At 43.2% G+C, this 19,677-nt stretch overlaps 1 protein-coding gene and 1 non-coding gene across 2 annotated transcripts in view; one reads left to right on the plus strand and one right to left on the minus strand.

The window, feature by feature from the left end:
* Window positions 1–19,677, minus strand: part of LOC132867733 (histone H1-like) — a 276,764-nt gene that overhangs the window by 57,313 nt on the left and 199,774 nt on the right. The gene's annotated exons all lie outside the window — the stretch shown is intronic.
* On the plus strand, window positions 18,970–19,043 carry trnai-aau (transfer RNA isoleucine (anticodon AAU)). Its single transcript has one exon. It is a non-coding gene; the product is annotated as a tRNA-Ile (tRNA).

Raw genomic sequence — 19,677 nt, forward strand, 5'->3', positions numbered from 1 at the left:
CTTCTCCAACATCATCAACAGGAATATGAACAATGCCCGTGTGCTATTTTCAACAGTAGAGAAGCTAACTAATCCCCCACCACAATTAGCACCTGAACTTCTCTCAGTTAATGCAATGAGTTTGCATCCTTCTTCAAAGGTAAAATTGATAAAATATAGCAGAATGTTGCTCATAATATATCTCAGTTGCAAATAATTGAAAAACTGCAATCACCAGTGACACAGACAGATAACTTCAACACAATGTCAGAATTTTGTTTAATTGATTATGAGACTCTTGAAAAAACTGTACAAAATCTCAGTTCCTCAAAATCTGAATTGGACATTCTGCCCACCAACTTTTTTAAGCCTGTTCTTCATCTTATAATTACAGATGTGCTTCAAATCATAAATACATTCCTAGAGACTGGCATTGTTCCTGTGTCCCTGAAAAAAAAGCTGTTGTAAAGCCCCTACTTAAAAAGAATAATCTGGATGCTTCAGTATTAAACAACTACAGGCCAATATCAAATTTACCCTTCATCGGGAAAATCCTTGAAAAAATTGTCTTCAATCAATTAACTGCCTTCTTGATATCAAACAGCTATTTTGATAACTTTCAGTCAGGATTTCGTGCCAATCATAGCACTGAAACAGCGCTGATTAAAGTTATAAATGACATACGTCTTAATACTGATGCAGGCAAAACATCGGTCCTGTTGTTACTGGACCTCAGTGCAGCTTTTGATACTGTTGATCACAACATACTGCTATATCGACTTGATCACTGGGTTGGGTTGACTGGTAAAGTTATCAATTGGTTAAAATCATACTTAAAAGATAGAAGCTTCTTTGTTACCATGGGAAATTGTACCTCAACATCAATGTCCTTGACCTGTGGTGTCCCCCAGGGGTCGATTCTTGGACCATTACTATTCAACCTTTATATGCTCCCACTTGGGCAAATTATCAAGAACAACTCAATTTTGTATCACTGCTATGCAGATGACACCCAAATTTATTTTGCTCTATCACCTAATGATTATACCCCCCTTGAATGTCTCTACCAGTGTATCGACCAAATCAATAACTGGATGTCACAACATTTCTTCAGCTGAACACAGATAAATTAGAAGTAATTCTATTTGGGAAAAAAGATGAAAGACTCAGGATTACCACTGTTCTTGACACAAAGGGGATTAAAACAAAAGAAATGGTCAAAAATCTTGGTATTTTCATTGATAGCGAGCTAAACTTTGACAGTCACATGAAAGCACTCACTAAAACGGCATTTTATCACCTTAAAAACATTTCCAAACTAAGAGGACTTATGTCAAAAAATGATCTGGAAAAACTTATACATGCCTTCATCTCTAGTAGGGTTGATTACTGCAATGGCCTTTTCACAGGCCTGCCAAAAAAGACCATCAAATGACTTCAGCTGGTTCAAAATGCAGCGGCTAGGGTTCTCACATGAACAAAAAGAGCACAGCACATTACTCCAATTCTAAGGTCCCTTCACTGGCTTCCAGTAAGCTACAGAATTGATTTTAAAGCATTGCTGCTGGTGTACAAATCTCTAAATGGTACAGGGCCCAATTCTCTCTCTGATATGTTTCAGCGGCCTAACCCAATCAGATCTACCAGGTCGCAGCAGCAAAAATTACTGGTAAAACCTGATGTTAAAACAAAGTGTGGTGAAGCAGCTTTTAGCTACTATGCAGTACAGCTATGGAACCAACTGCCAGAGGACATCAAAAATGCTCCTGCTGTTGGCAGCTTCAAATCTAAATTAAAGACCAAGCTGTTTTCAGATGCTTTCTGCTAAATTATTAATATTGTCATCTCTACATGTTTTAAACTCTTAACTTTTACAGTCTCTGCATGTTTTAAATTTTACTTTACTTTTATTCGATTTTATTCTGCTGTTTTTTTTTACTGAACTTTTACTTCATTTTATTATTGTATTTCTACTATTGTTTAATTCTTATTATTTTTCTTCACATATATGCAAAATACGATAGGGGTATCGCACCTGGCTCACCTCTACAGGTACTCGGCCCTGCACCATCTGTGAGCCAGTGGCATCGCTCTCTCTCTTTCTCCTTCCCTCAAGGCACCAGCGGGGCTCTGCGTGGCAGGGCGCCCTCCTCCCTAAGCCAAGACGAAGCTTGACTGCATGCCACAACTAGACAAGAGTTGGCTGGCTTCAGCAGGTTGTCAAATGGGCACCCCCCTTCACTGGTGTTTCATCGATTTAAGCCCATGACACCTCGGAGGGGCTCGACGGCAGAACCAGCATCCTGGCTCTACCCCCGCTTGAACGCCACCCAACTCTATGCCTTCAGTTCTTCAGTAGGCCGGCTCTACCACCGCACCTCCCTTTGGATCCAAATCCAGCGTGACGCTTCTTCTGCCCGCTTGGTGGTGTTGGCCACCAGCTGCTTCCTAGCTGACCCTTCAATTCCCAACAGTCCAAGGGCTCTCCAGAGTGACCGCCCAGCAAAACCCCTGCAGCCCACCTCCACCGGCAAGTTCCAGGCCTTCCATCCATTATGCTGGATCTCGAGGATGAGGGCTTGATATTTTTTAAGCTTACGCTCATATGCCTCCTCTATCCTCTCTTCCCAGGGAACCGTCAGTTCTATAAGCACCACCTGTTTGGTACCTTTAGACCACAGTACAATGTCTGGTCTCAGGCTAGTGTGGGCTATCTCCTCTGGGAATTTGAGCTGCTTTTTCAGGTCAGCCCGCATCTCCCAGTCGCTTGCTGTGGCAAAGACCCCTTTGCTCCTCCCTCCTACTACAGAGCTTTCTCCCGCTCTGACAAAATGGATGAAGCGAGGCCCCCTGGAAAGCTGTCTTGCCTTTTTCCTCGCCTGCTCAACACCATCGACCAACTGTGCGAGGATCTGGTCATGTCGCCATCGGAACTTCCCGTCTGCAAGGCTTGAGTGACACGAGGAGAGGACATGCTCTAGGTTAGCTGTCCTTCCGCAGAGCTTGCAGCTCGGGCTCTCTACCATTCCCCAGGTATAGAGGTTCGATGGAGTCGGCAGGACATATGTGGAACGCAACAGGAACTTAATCCGGTGGCCTTCCATGCTCCAGATGTCCCGCCAAGATAAAACTCTCTCCCTCGCTCCCTCCCATTTAGTCCAGCTGCCTTGTTTGCTCATGGCCACGGCCTTGACATACCGGCTTTCCTCCTCTGCCTTCCGCAGCTCCCTTTGCACCAAGCCTCGACGCTCCTTTGGATCAGCTTTGTTCCAGCTTGTTCTGGTGAAGCAACCCAGCCCAAGCTTTCCCTGGGCTACTGACCCAATGATGTCAGCATGATGCAGTCGATCTTCCACCTCCTTCAGTGCTGTACTGGCTGACCATTTCCGGCCTGTTCTAACAACAATGCCCGCCTGCCGCACTCTCTCATCTCTACTATCTCGTAGCATCATGGCCTGCCGTATCTTTGCGACCTTATACTCCTCCACCACCGATGTTATTGGCAGCTGTAGCTTGCTGCCTGAGCTGTACAGGCCAATGGAGCAGAAGCTTCTTGGGACACCCAACCATCTCCTCAAGTAAGTGTTCAGCTTCCTCTCCAGCCTCTCCACTGTGGAAACAGGTACCTCATAAACCAGGAGTGGCCAGAGCAGTCTGGGGAGAACCCCATGTTGGTAGCCCCAGGCCTTATAATTACCCGGCAGACCACTCTTCTCCAGAGATGTCATCCAGGTTTCTGCTTGGTTAAGCATCTCTTTCACACTCTGTCTGTCATTGAGGTCTGACCTAAACCACTTCCCCAAGCACTTCACAGGTTTTTCTTGGACAGATGGAATAATGTCCTCTCCAATCTTGAAGCGAAATCGTTCCTGGACACGCCCCTTTTTCAGAACTAGGCTTCTGGATTTTGCCGGTTTGAACTCCATTCTTGCCCAATTTATGAGCTCAATCAAGTCCTCCAAAATCCATCTTCCTTCTGGCACTGATCTTGCTGTGATGGTGAGGTCGTCCATAAACGCTCTTATAGGCAGCATCTGCATGCCGCTTGCCAGGACTGCACCTCGACGCAACTTCTCTGCTGACTTGACGAGAAGGTTCATCGCTGCAGAAAACAGAATCACTGAAATTGTGCAGCCAGTGACGATGCCCACCTCTAGCCTCTGCCAACTCGTGGTGAATTCTCCGCAGGTGAAACGCATGTTAAATCTGTCGAAGTAGTTCTGCAAGAGCTTCTGGAATCGCTCTGGGATATGGTAGGTCTTCAGAGTCAACTCCACTAGCTTATGGGGTATCGTCCCATAGGCATTTGTTAAATCAAGCCACAGGACTGCCAGATTGCCGTTGTTCCTCTTTGCGTCCTCAATGATCTTGGAGATTACGCTGGTGTGTTCGAGACAGCCAGATACCCCTGGCATGCCACCTTTTTGAACTGAAGTGTCAATATACCCATTGTCCAACAAAAAGGTGGTCAACCTCTTCGCCAGGATCCCTAGAAAGATCTTAGCTTCCACATTAAGCAGTGAGATGGTACGAAATTGCTTGATCCCTACAGAATTTTCTTCCTTAGGGATGAAGCACCCCTCGGCAAGCAACCATTCGTCAGCCAGGAAGTTCTTCCGCCATGCCACCTTCAGTAGCTTCCAGAGTCGTTTCCTAAGCCTCTCGCAATGCTTGTAGACATTGTACGGGATGCCGTTTGGACCTGGGGCTGATTTTCCTCTGGTCTTCTTGAGAAAGCTGTTGACTTCCTGCCAGCTCGGTTCTTTTGTCTCGAAGGGAATAGTTGGTGCGGCAGGTTTAATGAGCCTTTCCATCTCACCTAAGCCAACCTCCCTCCTGGGATCACTGTGGACCTGACGAAGGTGCTCCTCCACCTCTTCCTTTGTTGCTTTCAACTCCCCTGATCTTTTGTCGCCCAAGAGTTTGGACAGGTATTTGAAAGGGTTCTTCGTAAAATTTACCCTTTCCTTCATCCGCCGCTTCCTGTCCCTGCGGTGACACTCAGCTCTGCGCAAGATTTTAATGCGCTCTCTCGGGCTGGCTCGAATTTCCGAGAGAGCTGGTTTCTCATCTGCTATTGCTTCGCGAAAGGCCTTCTTAAGCCTCCTCAGATCGCCTCTAAAGGCTGCTATCTCCTTCAGCCGTCTGTTTTCCTTAGGCTGGATGTTAACTCTGTCTTTCTGTTCTTTTTCTCACCATTTATTTTATGTAATTTTATTTTCTATTGTTTATTGTTTTGCTTTTACTTCTGTAAAGCACATTGAACTGCCACTGTGTATGAAATGTGCTATATAAATAAACTTGCCTTGCCTTTCCTTTGAACACACCAATCTCTGTACTCAACGCCATGTTCTATCTCTGCCCATTCTTCTGAATCCCTGTAATGGTATTGGACAGAGACGATACCAGATACCAAATACAGTGATGTCAAGACTGCTGTAAACCAGTGGCGGCACCAAAATTCTGTGTCTCTGGTGGTGGATTTCCTCTCTGGCGGTCGATTCCACACGTGAAAGAGAAGCTGTGCATTGGCGCTACAGAAGGACAGAGAACGAGGAACCAGCTATTGATACCGGACTTTAGCCAAAGTTCAATGTATTTGACCTTCGCAGAGTTGTAATAATAATTGAACTGGTTAGTTACTGCAGCCCACGCAGTGTTTCAAAGAGAAAAGGCAACCGGATTCCTTTTCCCTTTCTCAACGTCAACAAATTATAAACAAGATTCCTTCTAGATTATCGGACAGCCAAAGGGACACCGAGGATCTTCAGCTGATGAGCTGTAAGGAACAAAACCGTCTTCATCCTGGATCTGCATCCCGCGCTATCTTCGGAGAAGGCACACTTCAATCGCTAACAAGAGCGATCACCCAAGTGAGGCTAGCATCTGGGCAAAATGTGTTAGTTTTTACTTGCAGTTAGTTAATAGTGTTCTTTATTTGAATTCATTTATGATTTAAATGTACACATTTTGATTCACATGAAAGTCAGTCTTAGACCACGTGTTGTTTGATTTACTTTATTTACAATCTGTATTTAGTTATTTTGTGCATGCATTCTCTCTCTCTCTTTTTAACTCCCTCCATCGTACTTCACTCCTCAACATTGGGAGTTGAGTAGAATTTGGGTTTAAGGCCAAGCCAAGACTAGTTTGAACTACTTTGTTCAATTTCGCACGCCCTTTCTGTGCTGACCATCCACCTTTTGGGCACGGCTGCATTCCATTCGCATTCCAGACACACACTCTCACACCCACACCCACCCACAAACACATGGTTTCCCTATCACATAATTAACATCCACTCACCCCTACACTGCAAACTTGGATATAGCTTATTATTTCTGATCACCATTAGTGCCATAGTTATCATCATATTCACTACTGATTCTTATTTGCACATATTGTATCACCAGTTATATTGAACTATTCCTTGGCTGCTATCGTTGCTATATCCAATCAGTATTAGTTCGCTAATTCATGTCAGCTATTTCAATAAATGGTATCTTTGGAATAAACTTTCTCTCTCTCTGTCTCTCTGTCTCTCTCTCAATATATATATATATATATATATATATATATATATATTTGTCCTGGGTATGGCTTTAAACTGCAACCAGTGATAGGGCCATGGTCCGGCTGTGGGGAGAGTGGAGTGACCCCTTAGCTATCACTACTCCCAGGCTCGCTCTGGCCTGGAGTGACAGCACCTGTCAAGGGCCCCAACTATGGGTAAATAGTCTCACTGCCTTATGAGTGCTAGGGATAGTGGAAGGCTCAGGAAGTAAACCCTGACAGAAAACTCAGAGCGGAGCCCCGTTAGGCGGTTTGACCTGGCTACCAGTCAACTCTTCCAGCAGCTCCTGCAGCCAAGTTTGTGGCAGATGTACTGCACTGCTTTCCTCTGGACCACATCAGTGAGGCCGAGAGGGGGGTCCTGACGCTTGGGCAACTCAGGATCTTCATAACCCTCCCCAGGCGTTTTGCATCATGGAGAGGTTACTCCATCTTTTTGGTTACAAGCAAGGGAACAACATGGGAGTCAGCAGTTACGGGTAATAAGTCCTATTTCAATTGGCGTAGAAAAAGAACGCCACGGGCTGCCTCTGACGGTGGGAGGAGCCACCATGCTCCACTGATCAGCTACCACCCACCTGAAGCTGGGCAGCCCCCAGTCAATAGGGTGCTGATCCGTCACGGTCTGCTACTCCTTTGGGTGTAAGGGGCTTAGGGTGCTCGCGCTTGACAAGCAGACCGATACTCAGCACACCTGCTCACACAAAGCAAAGGAAGTCTCCAGCACTTCGTATAGCAAGCTGGAACGTTAGGACAATGTTAACAGGATGGTCAAATGACTTACAACTTATCGATGACAACCGAAAAACAGCTGTCATTGATGCTGAACTTGCCAGACTAAACGTGGACATTGCTGCACTCCAAGAAACTAGACTTGCAAATGATGGCTCATTACAAGAAAGCCAATACACCTTCTTCTGGAAGGGGAAACACCAGGATGACAGACGTGAACAAGGAGTTGGGTTCGCAGTAAGAACATCTCTCCTAACCATGACAGAAGCACCTTCTGGTGGTACCAAACGGCTACTGTGCCTTCGTCTAAGCTCCACAAACAGTCCAGTAAACCTTGTGTCTGTCTATGCACCCACGCTTAAGTCCCTACTGAGACAAAGTACAAGTTCTACAATGAGCTCGATGAGCTTATTAGTCAAATGTCTCCAACAGAGGACATCTACCTGCTTGGCAATTTCAACGCCAGAGTTGGCGCTGAGCACGATGTCTGTCCGGCATGCATCGGCCACTTTGGAGTGGGCAAAATAAATGAAAATGGACAGAGACTTTTGGAACTATGTTGCGCCAGGAACTTATGTATAACAAATACTTATTTCCCAAACAAGGAAAAGCACAAAGTCTCCTGGATGCACCCCAGATCACATCGATGGCACCAGCTTGACCTCATCATTTCCAGAAGGAAAACACTCCAAACGGTGCACAGCACACAGAGCTATCGCAGCACTGACTGTGACTCTGATCATTCCCTTGTTATCAGCAAAATAGCAGCGCTACAAGGAAGAAAACTGCTGCACCATGCGAGGCCTAGGAGTCTCCCAAGGATAAACACTGCCCGTACTAAAGATATTGACAGCAAAAACAAATTCCATTCCCTTATCAATGGCCTGAGACTGGCCAGGGATGTTGTGTCAGCAGAAACACGATGGCAGCACCTCAGCGCTGCTATATACAAGTCTGCTATTGCCGCATTTGGGAGGAAAGAAAAGAGAAATGTTGCCTGGTACGAAGCCAACCTTATGGTGATGGAGCCAGCAACCCGGGCCAAAAAAGAAGCATTAGTTAAATGGAAGAGGGACCCCACTTTGCACAACTTACTCTTGCTAAAGAATGCTAAGGCTAGTAGTCAAAAACTAGCAAGGAAATGCACAAATGACTATTGGCTACAGCTTTGCTCCTCCATAGAACATGCATCCTTGACAGGCAATGTTAGGGCCATGTACGACGGCATTAAGCAGGCCACTGGTCCGACCATAAAGAAAACAGCCCTCTTAAAAGCAAAAACTGGCAACACCATTACTGACCGACAGGGACAGATGGATCGGTGGGTTGAACATTACTCGGAGCTGTACTCCACGGAGAACACAGTATCCGAGGAGGCCATAAACAGCATTCCATCAATAACAGTCCTCAAAGAACTAGATACAGAGCCTACTATGGCAGAGTTAGAGAAGGCAATTGATGCCCTCTCTAATGGAAAAGCACCAGGGAACGATGCAATCCCACCAGAGGTAGTTAAGGAAGGAAAACCAGCACTTCTCCCACACCTTTATGAACTTCTTTGCTTATGCTGGAACGAAGGTGAGGTGCCACAGAGCATGCGGGATGCCAATATTGTGACTTTGTATAAAAACAAAGGGGATAGAACCGATTGCAACAACTATCGTGGGATTTCGCTTCTCAACATAGTTGGGAAGGTCTTTGCTCATGTGGTTCTTGTCACACTACAGGTACTAGCCGACCGTGTGGACCCAGAGGCACACTGTGGGTTCAGAGCGGAGCGCTCCACTATCGACATGGTATTCTCAGTGAGACAGTTACAGGAAAAGTGTCGGGAGCAGCGGAAACCCCTCTACCTTGCTTTTGTCGACCTCACAAAGGCTTTCGATCTCATAAGCCATAGCAGACTGTTCAGGCTACTTGAGAAGATAGGTTGCCCACCAAAGCTGCTCAGCATAATCAAGTCCTTCCACAGCAACATGAAAAGCACTGCCAGCTTTGAGGGTAGTACCTCCAAGCCTTTCCCAATTCTCAGTGGAGTTAAACAGGGCTGTGTACTTGCCCCAATGCTGTTCGGGATCTTTTTCTCACTGCTCTTGATGTATGCCTTCCAGTCCTCCAACGATGGGGTCTACATCCACACCCTCCATGATGGCAAACTTTACAACCTGGCCTGCTTACGCGCCAAAACAAAGGTAACACGCATGCTCCTTAGGGAGCTACTATTTGCTGATGACGCAGTCCTTGCGAGTCATACACCTGATGGACTCCAACGCCCGATAGACAGGTTCTCAAATGCCTGTAAAGAGTTTGCCTTAACAATCAGCATAAAGAAGACTGAAGTGATGGCCCAAGATGCTCCAAGCCCTCCAGTAATATCGATCAATGGCTCTTTGCTTGCTGTGACTGATCGATTCGCATACCTGGGATCCACTGTCACAAACAACTTGTATCTGGATGCTGAAATAAACACAAGAATTGGCAAAGCAGCCTCCATTATGAGCAAACTCAACAAAAGAGTTTGGGGAAACAAAAACCTGACAATAAACACCAAGCTAAAGGTGTACCAGGTCTGTGTGCTAAGTACTCTCCTCTATGGCAGTGAAACATGGATGACATATGCCAAACAAGAGGCAAAGCTCAATGCCTTTCACATGCAGTGTCTTCGCAGGATCCTAGGAATTAAATGGCAGGACAAGGTAACAAAAACTAATGTTCTCGAGAGGTCCAGTTCCAGGACCTTATTTGGAACAATCAGTGAACGCTGCCCGAGATGTCTTGGACATGTTCGCCGTATGGGGAAAGGACGTGTTCCGAAAGATCTCCTATATGGCCAGCTTGAATGCGGTTGACGTCCAACTGGTCGCCCGCACCTGAGGTACAGAGATGTGTGCAAGAGAAATGTTAATTCGGCTAACATCGACGTAAACTCATGGGAGGAAACAACGATTGACCGGTCAGCATGGAGACAAATTGTCAAAGCAGGGGTGAAGGAAGCTGAAGCTACCAGATCCCAACTCAGAGACCAGCGGCAACAGAAGGCACCTTCTGCCAACACCACCACATTCAGTTGTGCAGGATGTGGCAGAGACTGCCACTCTAGAATTGGCTTGTTCAGCCACCAAAGAAGATGCCGACCATGACCGAAACCCATCGTCTCTTTACAACGGACGGAGGCCAATGATATATATATCAAGCTATGTTGATTCAGAGCGCCACAGGGTCATTTTCTCACACACCAATCTGCATATTCCTAAAGGAATATACTGTCTTGTACAGTGCCTTGCAAAAGTATTCATACCCCTTGAACTTTTTCACATTTTTCCACCTTACAACCACAAACTTAAAAGTTTTTTATTGAGATTTTATGTGAGAGACAAACACAGAGTAGCACATAATTGTGAAGTGAAACAAAAATGATAAATGGTCTTCAAAATTTTAAACAAATAAAAATCTGAAAAATGTGATGTGCATTAGTATTCAGCCGCCCTGCGTCAGTACTTTGTAGAGCCACCTTTTGCTGCAATTACAGTTGCAAGTCTTTTGTGGTATGTCTCTACCAGCTTTGCACATCTAGACACTGAAATTTTTGCCCATTCTTCTTTGCAAAATAGCTCAAGCTCAGCCAGATTGGATGGAGAGCGTTTGTGAACAGCAATTTTCAAGTCTTGCCACAGATGCTCAATGGGATTTAGGTCTGGACTTTGACTGGGCCATTCTAACACATGAATATTCTTTGATCTAAACCATTCCATTGTAGCTCTGGCTGTATGTTTAGGGCCATTGTCTTGCTGGAAGGTGAATCTCCTTCCTAGTCTCAAGTCTTTTGCAGCCTCCAACAGGTTTTCTTCCAGGATTGCCCTGTATTTAGCTCCATCCATCTTCCCATCAACTCTGACCAGCTTCCCTGTCCCTGCTGAAGAAAAAGCATCCCCATAGCATGATGCTGCCACCACCATGTTTCACAGTGGGGATGGTGGGTGCAGGGTGATGAGCAGTGTTAGTTTTCCACCACACACACAGCGCTTTGCATTTAGGCCGACAAGTTCAACTTTGGTCTCATCTGACCAAAGCACCTTCTTCCACATGTTTGCTGTGTCCCCTACATGGCTTCTTATGCCTGTCTTTCAACAATGGCTTTCTTCTTGCCACTCTTCCAAAAAGGCCAGATTTGTGGAGTGTATGACTTATAGTTGTCCTGTGCACAGATTCTCCCACCTGAGCTGTGGATTTCTGCAGCTCCTCCAGAGTGATCATGGGCCTCTTGGCTGCTTCTCTGACCCTTGCTCGCTCTGTCAGTTTAGGTGGATGGCCATGTCTTGGTAGGTTTGCAGTTGTGCCATACTTTTTACATTTTTGAATGATGGATTGAACAGTGCTTCTTGAGATGTTCAGAGCTTGGGATATTTTTTTTTATAACCTAACCCTGCTTTAAACTTCTCCAGAACTTTATCCCTGACCTGTCTGCTGAGTTCTTTGGTCTTCATGATGCTGTTTGTTCTTCAGTGTTCTCTAACAAATCACTGAGGCCTTCACAGAACAAGTGTATTGATGCTGAGAGTAAATTACACACAAAGTCAAATATACATTTTTCATACGTATGTTGGGGAATGCCTGTTAGAGAGCACACTCTGTCTAGGCCGTCAGCATGGTGGCCAGTTCCTTTCCTCACTGCCTTTAACTTCCCCAGGATTTCCACCAGGTCCCCAGTCACTGCTGGGTGGATAGGAGGCAAGCCCCAGATCACCATCTGAGGCAAAGCTCGAACCAGGGAGCCTTCGCTTGGCAGTCAAACACTCTAACCACTTGGCCACCTCACCTCGTAAATTACACACAGTAGGACTCTATTAACTAATTAGATGACTTCTGAAGGCAATTGATTGCACTGGATTGTATTTAGAGGTATCAGAGTATAGGGGGCTGAATACTAATGCACACCAGATTTTTTGGATTTTTATTTGTTTAAAATTTTGAAGACCATTTATCATTTTCATTTCACTTCACAATTATGTGCTACTCTGTGTTGGTCTATCACATAAAATCTCAATAAAAAACTTTTAAGTTCGTGGATGTAAGGTGGAAAAATGTGAAAAAGTTCAAGGGGTATGAATACTTTTGCAAGGCACTGTAAATGCTCAAATGTCAAACAAATGCTCAAAATGAGCAAAATGTTCAGCAAATCACATCGCAAATGAAAGACAGGACGCGTATGACCATTACCTTAACAGAAACTGAACGTGGTCGTTGGTTGGACTCTTGAATTTTTGGTGTTGCATTTATGTCAATTCATCACTCAAAGCACTATATCAATACAATTAAACAAAAGTGAATTTTTGAAAGAGTTGTTCACTTGTTGCCCAATCTGGGTTTTCCTTGTCGAATAAGGAAGCTGGTTCACCTTTAAGAAATTCGAACACTTTCATGAAGAAGCTAACCTGAATGCTAACAGAAATAAAATGAGATTCTTATGCAAACTATTCCATACTGATTTACAACTTTCTTTTTTTTTAAAATGTTTTTAATCCAAGTTCTTACCTGAAATAAAATGCTCGCTGCAAACGTGGGTATTCACAAACTTTTCTGGAGTTTTCAGGCTTAGATCCTCTTGTCGCATTCTTTCTAACCACTCATTTCTTCATTGTTCTTGAAGCATTTGCTTCTCTTTCACATTTTTCTTGATAGCAGGCATATGATAAACCTTTTTATCTATTTCTCGATTTGAACGATTTGAACAACCAAAAAAAATGCAAAAATGAACCATATTGAAGACAGACCAGGCCTTGCTTGCACAAAAGACTGTGTTTGTTTGTCACCCAGGTGAAATTATCACGTGATGCATCAGGTTGTGCACAAAGGGTCTATAGGAAATTACAATAAGACATGCTTTGTTTGGATAATAATAAAGGAGAGGGAAAAACAATTCTGGTACAATGAAAGTAATGTCTTGCACAATTTGGTCAGATCATGAGAGTATTTGGTACAGGCCAGTATAGCTGTATATCCAATATAGCTGTAAGCACTTACAGATTGAACACGTTTAATTTAATAGTGTCCAACGATAATTTATCATTAAAGATTAGCTATGATTAACAATGAATAAACAAGGGTTAGGCTAATGACTAATTAAGGACAACAAGGAGCCAATAAAAAAACAACAAGTCGTTGATTTGGTAAGTTTAACCCAGCATTGCACTCAATATAACCAAAATGTTGGGTTGAAATAAGAATCCAACCATTACATCAATTTAAATTAATGGCCTTGTTAAAGTAACCCAACCTGCCAGGTGAAATGCATAACTCTTTTCACTGAGTTAAAATGACCCAGCGTTGTTAAAATACCACTTACTTCTTTAAGTTACCAGCAGCAGCACAGAAAGGAATGCAATAACAAATATCAGACCTTACTTTATCAGCTCTCTCAAATGTAAAATTTAATACAGAATCTATAAAGTTCTAAATTAGCTGCATTTTCACCAACACTAACCTCATTCTTACACTCCAAGTTTCATTTACAGGGAAATCTTATTCATTTCACCAGTTGGGCAAAATAAATCAACATGCAAAACATCAAACCCATCTATCAAAATAAAGCCAGCGCTCTAATGAACACACTCAGCACTGTCTACTCCCAGGCCTTTTCTCTTCTATAAACACAATGCTCACAATAAATGGTGTGTTAAAGCCTATCGTTTTTCAAATCTGTGTTACAGTAAATGTACATGTACACTCTGTTTTGACCAAAATACCATAGGTAAACCAAAACTGTACCTCTACACTTACAGCTGAGCATTGCAAAAGATGTTTAGCGTTTGCTTTTCTCACCAAACCTAGGAGAAATTAAATAGTGCTGATGTTCAGAATTATTGAGGTACGGTAATATGTACAAATGAAGGAGTAAGATTATGTATATGATAAAGTGCATGAGTATTGCACATAGAGGAATATTGTACTAGTATGTTATTGCACTAGTGTTGATCTAACAATATACAGCACAGAATATACAGAACCGGTCAAATGCCATGGGCTGTATTGCACAGTAGTATAGCAGCAGTGAGTGAGTGGAGGTGTGCTGTTCAGACCTGTGGATTAGTTGGCAGAGGCAGTGAGTGCTGTGAGTTCAGTAGTGTGATAGCTATGGGGTAAAAACTATTCCTCAGCTGGGTTGTGCGGGCGTACAGAGTTCTGTAGCACTTTCGAGGGGGTAAAGAGTCCGTGTCCAGGATGGGTTGGGTCCTTGATAATGTTTTTGGCTCTGCGAGTGCACCGGGAGTGATGGATTTCTTCCAGTGATGGAAGTGGAGTGCCTGTGATCCGCTGAGCTGTTTTTATGATGCGCTGCAGGGTCTTCTTATCTTCCAAGGTGCAGCCCGAGTGGTGCAGTGTGTGATCAGTGACTCTATTGTGCACCTGTAGAAGTTCATCAGCAGCTGTTGAGGCAGTTTTGCTTTCCTCAGATTCCTCAGGAAATGGAGCCTCTGAAGACCTTTTTTAGCCAGTGCTGAAGTGTTTGGGGTCCATGACGGGAGTCAAGAGCCACGCAGAACAACACGCTGCGCTGTCTAAAAGACCCATTATTATTTAATTTAGTAATCAATCTTCAGCATTTCTCTGAGCAGGGACAAACTGTCAATAAAGACACAATATAAAATCTCCTGCACCGAACATCAGTTGACACCACCAGCTAACAACTTGAAGGCAGGGTTCAACTTGCACTGAAAAGAACCTCAGTGCATTTCAGGTCCAATGCATTAATCCCTGACTGATTGCCAAAATGGAGCAAAGTCAAGGCTGAAAGGGTCATTCCTTGTCTTGTTTTTTTATTTTTTTCGGAACTGTCCATGATCTATACAAGGTGGCGACCTTTGTCCTCGTTAGTATTGTGGCCAGTATCTCTACCTGTCCGGCAGAAGACCAGGGTTTGATTCCCTGACGGGGAGGGTATATTAGCTGTGAGTGTAAGAAGACAAAAGGGTTTTCTGCCTTCATGGATGGTTTCCAAGCAACTTGTGCTGCCCTCTATTATATTTTCTCTTCTCCCGACACACCTCATTCTATTCTTCTGCTAATTACCAGCAGTTCGGGGGGAAGTGCATACGTTTGATGAGGAAACAATATCAAATCTACTGCACCGAACATATTCTGGGACCACATTTGTGAATCACATTTCCACAAATCTGACAGCATTCTCATTTTCAAAGTTCTGTAACGTAAATGAAATAGATGACACCCTTGGTGAAATTAATTGGCAAACACTATAAAAGAGTCAGTTGACACCACCAGCTTACACCATGAAGGCAGGCTTCAACTTGCACTGAAAAGAACCCCAGTGCATTTCAGGTCCAATGCATTAATCCCTGAGCAGTTGCCAAAATGGAGCAAAGTCAAGGCTGAAAGTGTCATTCCTTGTCTTGGGGCTTTTTTATTACTATTATTTTTATTCGTGGTGAATAAGAGAAGAGAAGATACAAAGAAGAAGACCATCTGTCTTTGATTTTGTCACAAATTATACCCTAAAAATGTCTACGACTAGATGGGCTAGTGTGTCCTCCCTTGTGTTCTCCTGTAGTGCACTATCATCTCCTTAGTTTTACTGACGTTGAGAGAGAGGTTGTTGTCCTGGCACCAGCTGGCTAACACCTTCACTTCCTCTCTGCATGCTGTCTCATCGTTGTCCGTAAGGAGGCCCAAGATGGTTGTGCCATCAGCAAACTTGTTGATGATGTTGGTGCTGTATTTAGCAGTACAGTCATCGGCGAACAAGGAGTACATGAGGGGACTGAGCACACAGCCCAGTGGTGCACCTGTGTTCAAGATCAGTGAGGAGGAAGTGTGGCTACCGATTATCACCACCTGTCTGATTATCTGCCTGTCAGAAAGTCAAAGATCCATCTGCAAATGGTAATCTGCTTATGAAATCATGAAATATTTCGTCATGATTGCATTTTCTCTGCTCATACCAAGGCAGTTTGTACTTATTAAGTGCAACTTTGCACCTGTTTGCATCCTTCTTCAAAGGTAAAATTGATAAAATATGGCAGAATATTGCTCATAATATATCTCATTTGCAAATAACTGAAAAACTGCAATCACCAGTGACACAGACAGACAATTTCAACACAATGTCAGAATTTTGTTTGATTGATTATGAGACTCTTGAAAAAACTGTACAAAATCTCAGTTCCTCAACATCTGAATTGGACATTCTGCCCACCAACTTTTTTAAGTCTGTTCTTCACCTTATAATTACAGATGTGCTTCAGATCATAAATACATCCCTAGAGACTGGCATTGTTCCTGCATCCCTGAAAAAAGCTGTTGTAAAGCCCCTACTTAAAAAGAATAATCTAGATGCTTCAGTATTGAACAACTACAGGCCAATATCAAATCTACCATTCATCAGGAAAATCCTTGAAAAAATTGTCTTCAATCAATTAACTGCCTTCTTGAAATCAAAGAGCTGTTTTGATAACTTTCAGTCAGGATTTCATGCCAATCATAGCACTGAAACAGCGGTGATTAAAGTTATAAAAGACATACGTCTGATGCAGGCAAAACATCGGTCCTGGTGTTACTGGACCTCAGTGCAGCTTTTGATACTGTTGATCACAACATACTGCTATATCGACTTGAACACTGGGTTGGATTGACTGGTAAAGTTATCAATTGGTTAAATTCATACTTAAAAGATAGAAGCTTCTTTGTTACCATGGGAAATTGTTCCTCAACGTCAATGTCCTTGACCTGTGGTGTCCCCCAGGGGTCGATCCTTGGACCATTACTATTCAACCTTTATATGCTCCCACTTGGACAAATTATCAAGAACAACTTAATTTTGTATCACTGCTATGCAGATGACACCCAAATTTATTTTGCTCTATCACTTAATGATTATGCCCCCCTTGAATGTCTCTACCAGTGTATCAACCAAATCAACAACTGGATGTCACAAAATTTTCTCCAGCTGAACACAGATAAAACAGAAGTAATTCTATTTGGGAAAAAAGATGAAAGACTCAGGATTACCACTGTTCTTGACACAAAGGGGATTAAAATAAAAGATATGGTTAAAAATCTTGTGTTTTCATTGACAGTGAGCTAAACTTTGACAGTCACATGAAAGCAATCACTAAATCATCATTTTATCACCTAAAAACATTTCCAAACTAAGAGGACTTATGTCAAAAAATTATCTGGAAAAACTTATACATGCCTTCATCTCTAGTAGGGTTGATTACTGCAAAGGCCTTTTCACAGGCCTGCCAAAAAAGACCATCAAACGACTTCAGCTGGTTCAAAATGCAGCGGCTAGGGTTCTCACATGAACAAAAAGAGCAGAGCACATTACTCCAATTCTAAGGTCCCTTCACTGGCTTCCAGTAAGCTACAGAATTGACTTTAAAGCATTGCTGCTGGTGTACAAATCTCTAAATGGTACAGGGCCCAATTCTCTCTCTGATATGTTGCAGCAGCCTAACCCAATCAGATCTACCAGGTCGCAGCAGCAAAAATTACTGGTAAAACCTGTTGTTAAAACAAAGTGTGGTGAAGCAGCTTTTAGCTACTATGCAGTACAGCTATGGAACCAACTCCCAGAGGACATCAAAAATGCTCCTGCTGTTGGCAGCTTCAAATCTAGATTAAAGACCAAGCTGTTTTCAGATGCTTTCTGCTAATTGATAAATATCATCATCTTTACATGTTTTAAACTTTACTTAATTTTCACAGTCTTTGCATGTCTTAAACTTTACTTAACTTTTATTCCATTTTATTCTGCTGTTTTTACTGAACTTTCTCTCTTCGTCCCCCTTTATTTTATGCAATTTTATTTTCTATTGTTTACTGTTTTGCTTTTACCTCTGTAAAGCATATTGAACTGCCACTGTGTATGAAATGCGCTAAATAAACTTGCCTTGCCTTAATCATTTCAAGATCTTGCAACCTTACTTGATTTTGGTTGCTGGTCACAGTCCATGGTCAGACTGTGAGCAGAAGCTTTTTTTGAAGAAGCTCGTTTGGGTGATAACAGATAGTGTGATTATAATTTTTTTTTTTACATCGAGTCTGTTTTGTTGATGTTATAAACTGTTCATTGATGGAAACTTGAGTGCAAAACTGTTCATGACAACTGCAGTCCGAAAATTAGCCAGTCAACTGTAGTCCTCAGCCATAAAGCATCCCTGTACCAGCCATTTCCATCCTTTATTGGATGTGTTGTTTTCAGGACAGGAAGAAGCCTTTCCCTCAGTGATCTTCAAGGCTCCAGTCTTTTAAAACTACTTAATTTCCTGACATGGGATCCTTGGCCTGCTTCTCCTTCTTTTGACGCATGTTTCAGGAAGCAGATGTTGCTTTATTGTTCAGTGTGAGCAATTGGGTCAAGGTTGGAGAGAAGTGGTTCTTCAGAGCACATGGTGGCTTTTGGACCACCATGTTGAAGAAGGGAAGTAGGTGTGCATCCTTCTTTCACATTGTTAAAGCTATCCATGCTGACTTTGCTCAGTAGATAGAATATGTTTTTCAGACTGGATGTTGGGATTTTCATCCCCCTGTGTAAATACTGTATGTGAGTGGGTCGAACTGAGGGCTTCAAAACAATAATCAAGAGAAAAGACATCTGTTCAAGGCAAAGTCACTGCCTCGTCACTATTTAGTGAAGCACCTCAGCAGCCATGACATTTTTTTTTCTTTGGCCAGTTAGCTCAGTTGGTTAGAGTGTGGCGCTAATAACACCAAGGTCACAGGTTCAATCCCTGTACTGGCCAGTTCCCTCCTTTACAGGTCCTGTTGTTGTCAGGACAGGGGAAGCCTTTTTCTGTTGAGGGAAATGTTCTGCAAAACAAGAGCTTCTCTGGTTGTTTTGCAAAATGTCAATTGATTCCTTGTATCTGGATGTGCCATTGAAATACAGTAACTCAACTGATTGCAGGACGCAGGAAATTCAAATACACGCATGAGATTGCCTCAAAGAGAAGCACTAATGAATCTCGTAAAAATCAGTGCTCCTTTTTCAATTCATCTAATTGTGCTTCATTTTGAAAGTAACTTTAATTTCATAAACTCTAAAAGGTATCTTTAGTTGCTTGAATCACTCAAAACCACTCCAAAACATAGCAATTACCGAAGGATCCAGGAAGGTAGTAGCCATTGTTAGGGTATGATAGACAGATAGATGGTCTTTTTCTTTGTATTTTCTCTTCTCTTATTCACCACTAAATAATACAGTCATTAGCTGACTGCTCTTCCAGAAAGTCCATAGTGAGAATTCACCAGTTGACCACTATTTCATTCTGAGGGGACTGACTCAGGTGTTTTTCATTTAAAGTGCACAGGATCTCGGGGGTGTCATGGCTCAGGTGGTTAAGGCGCCATACCATGAATGCGGGTGACCCGGGTTCG

The sequence above is a fragment of the Neoarius graeffei genome, chromosome 19, assembly GCF_027579695.1.
Source record: "Neoarius graeffei isolate fNeoGra1 chromosome 19, fNeoGra1.pri, whole genome shotgun sequence".
Taxonomy (NCBI): domain Eukaryota; kingdom Metazoa; phylum Chordata; class Actinopteri; order Siluriformes; family Ariidae; genus Neoarius; species Neoarius graeffei.